Source organism: Myotis davidii, unplaced genomic scaffold, assembly GCF_000327345.1.
Source record: "Myotis davidii unplaced genomic scaffold, ASM32734v1 scaffold150, whole genome shotgun sequence".
Classification (NCBI taxonomy): Eukaryota; Metazoa; Chordata; class Mammalia; order Chiroptera; family Vespertilionidae; genus Myotis; species Myotis davidii.
This window is the reverse complement of record NW_006283437.1, coordinates 147093-150351: the sequence shown is the minus strand read 5'-3', so window position 1 is coordinate 150351 and position 3259 is coordinate 147093.

The window sequence follows — 3259 nt, the reverse complement described above, 5'->3', positions numbered from 1 at the left end:
ATATTTGGGAAATAACATTACTAAAAAGTACGTGACAATTTGAGTAAAATAAAAACACAAAAGGAAACAGGAAATATGGAAAAGAAAGACTTTAAAATAAGTATAACTTATATTTAAAGAGTTATTCTACAGGAAATAACATTCACAAAACATTTCACAGGCTGATATGAAAAAGAACCACTGAAGATCTTAAAATGAGCTCACTGATATAAGAAACTTGAGCTACATTAAATCAATGGAAATACACCGTGGAGCATAAAATCTGTGATGATTTGTCCCAGCATGCAGCATAAAAGGACAACAGAAATGAAAGAAAATAAATTAAAAGAGAAGTTAAGTATGTGGAGGATAAATCTAGAAGCCTTTGGAAGACAATTTAATCAGTGCATTAAAATTTGTGAGGGAAAATAATTTTGAACTGAGAATTTTATGTTCAGCTAAATTAGCAGTCAAATATGAGTTTCCCCAAATCCCATTCTTCAATAGATGGCATCAAGGCTCTCTGGATAAATGGCTGCTTCCAAGGTAAGAGCAGGAGGGCACCACGTAGGCTGGGACGTCCTGTGCCAGGAGGCAGGGCAGTGCTCTGAGGGTGGGAGCAGATGGGAAGGGCCCAGGGCCAGTCAGGGCCCCCACCGGCCCCATCTGGATCAATCAATCAGCAGGGAGGAGGGAGGCCTTTGCCTAGAGGAGGACTCCAGCTAGCAGGTGCAGAAGCAGTGAGGGAAGAGAAAACCATCTGGTAGTGGCCCTGCGATCCCTGTTTAGGTAAGAATCACCCATGGGTGCTAAACAAGTAAGTAAGTGGGTGATGAGAAACGGGACATTTACAGAATCTCAGACTATCGCCCAAAGAGAAAGGTGTGTACAAAAGGCAAAATAGGAACTCCACAGTGAAGAAACTTGGCCGGCCTCACCTCAGCCCAGTGATATGGTCTGTTTTCTTCACCTCTGTACCTTGAGTACCTAGAATAATGCAGGGCAGCCCTGCCGGGTGGCTCAGTGGTTGAGCATTAACCTGTGAATTAGGAGGTCATGGTTAGATTCCTGGTTGGGGCACACACTTGGGTTACAGGCTCGATCCCCAGTAGGTGGCGTGTAGGAGGCACCTGATCAATTATTACCATCATTGATGTTTCTATCTCTCTCTCCCTCTCCCTTCCTCTCTGAAATCAATAAAGATATATTTTAGAAAAGTTTAAAAAATTAATGTAGGGCACAGAATAGGTGTCAATTCATAGTTTTGACTGAATAGCCAAACTCATGCTTATAAGTTCAACTTTGTTAATTGTAGTTATGAACTCTGCAGCCTATTTACCTATGGTCTGCTTGATCTGGCACAGGCTAAGAAACCGAACGGACACTTCCTGCGGTTGTTACTCTATAATTCTTGTAGTTTCTTTTTTCTTTTCTTTTTTTTTTTTTGCAGTAAGCATTCTGAGGGCACTCCAAAGAGATGTTTCCATTTCTTTAGTCAGAATTTGTTTTCTTCCCACAGATGGGGGAAATGTTATTCTAGTTTCTCCTAGCTTGTTAAAATAAATCTGAAAAAAAAGTGTGTTTTCTCCTCAGATACGTAATTCACGTTTATCATGGGAAATAAAAATGAGCAAAAACAAGAACAGCCCAGCCCTGTAACATCCTACCAGTGTGTGTGTGTGTGTGTGTGTGTTGTAGGTGGTTGCCTGTTCCTCCCAGGCAGTAAGCTCCCCTAAGCCTCTGCCCCCCTTTATGCTGCTGCCCCCCGCATTCCCGAGGCGTGGCTATTGGGGGGTGGCTTCCATTTGCTCCCACACACGGTTTCCCTTCACTTCTGCATCTGTCCACTCTCACTTCACCCGTGAGCTGGTCCTGGGTCCTCAAGTGGCTACGCACTCTCTCCGCTGGTACATACGGTACTTTGTGTGTATTTCTACCATAACAGCCTTCACCAGACTTACCAGGCTCTATTCTAACGAGTTCTTCAATACAGACGCTCCATGTGTGTGTGTGTGTGTGTGTGTGTGTGCTGTAGGTGGTTGCCTGTTCCTCTCCGGCAGTAAGCTCCCCTAAGCCTCTGTCCCCCTTTATGCTGCTGCCCCCCACATTCCCGAGGCGTGGCTATCGGGGATGTGTGTGTGTGTGTGTGTGTGTGTGTGTGTGTGTGTGTGTGTGTTGTAGGTGGTTGCCTGTTCCTCCCAGGCAGTAAGCTCCCCTAAGCCTCTGCCCCCCTTTATGCTGCTGCCCCCCGCATTCCCGAGGCGTGGCTATTGGGGGGTGGCTTCCATTTGCTCCCACACACGGTTTCCCTTCACTTCTGCATCTGTCCACTCTCACTTCACCCGTGAGCTGGTCCCAGGTCCTCAGGTGGCTATGCACTCTCCGCTGGTACATACGGTACTTTGTGTGTATTTCTACCATAACAGCCTTCACCAGACTTACCAGGCTCTATTCTAACGAGTTCTTCAATACAGACGCTCCATTGTCTGAAATGGCTGCGGCCGAGGGTCAGGCAGGGTCAGGCAGGTGGCTGCAGGCTCTCCCTGTGGCTCCTGCCAGCTTCGTGTTTACTGGAGCTAAAGCAGGGCTGGTTGTTTCCTCCCCTCCCCCGAGAGGGAGCGCAGTCCCCCAGGCCCAGGGAGCAGGGCAGAGCTTCCCGAGGGTCTCGTAGGGGTGATGCCAATCCATGCCCCTCCGCGAAGCGCACGCCTTCAGAGCAGCCTTCTAGGTGCCTCCTGGCCTGCGATCCGGGCGGAGCCCCCAGCGTGGCAGGCTGGGCACTGCCCCTCTGCTCACCTTCCCTGAGAACTGCCCTCTCCTCCTGTTCCCATCAGAAAGTTAGGCCTCCCCGAGTTCATGCAAACCGCCCCCAGTTATCAGTGCTCCCTCATGACTGCCAGGGACCAGCAGGGAAGAAGAAGGAGTTTGCAATTAGCAAACAAAACGGCCTTTCAGTTACCTTCGGAGTGGGTGTCACCAATGATCTTCTCGTTGGAGGGGCCACGTTGCCCTTTGGTGGCTTGTCACAGGGTGCCCTGCTGCCAAGTGGGGCTGCATTTCCTGTTCATGGGGCCTCAGAGCCCCTGGAAGATGGGATTGCAAGGCTGAGCCTTGGCCTCCCTGCACCCCACCCCCCACCCCACCCCATCTCCAGGCCAGCAGGGTGGCGGCAGCTGGGTAACTGGGACCCTGTGTCTCCAGGTGGTGCTTGTCGGTGCTAATCCGAAAGGTAGCAGCAGAGGGAAGCCTGCGCCCAGCACTGGCTCCTCTCCCGCAGGCT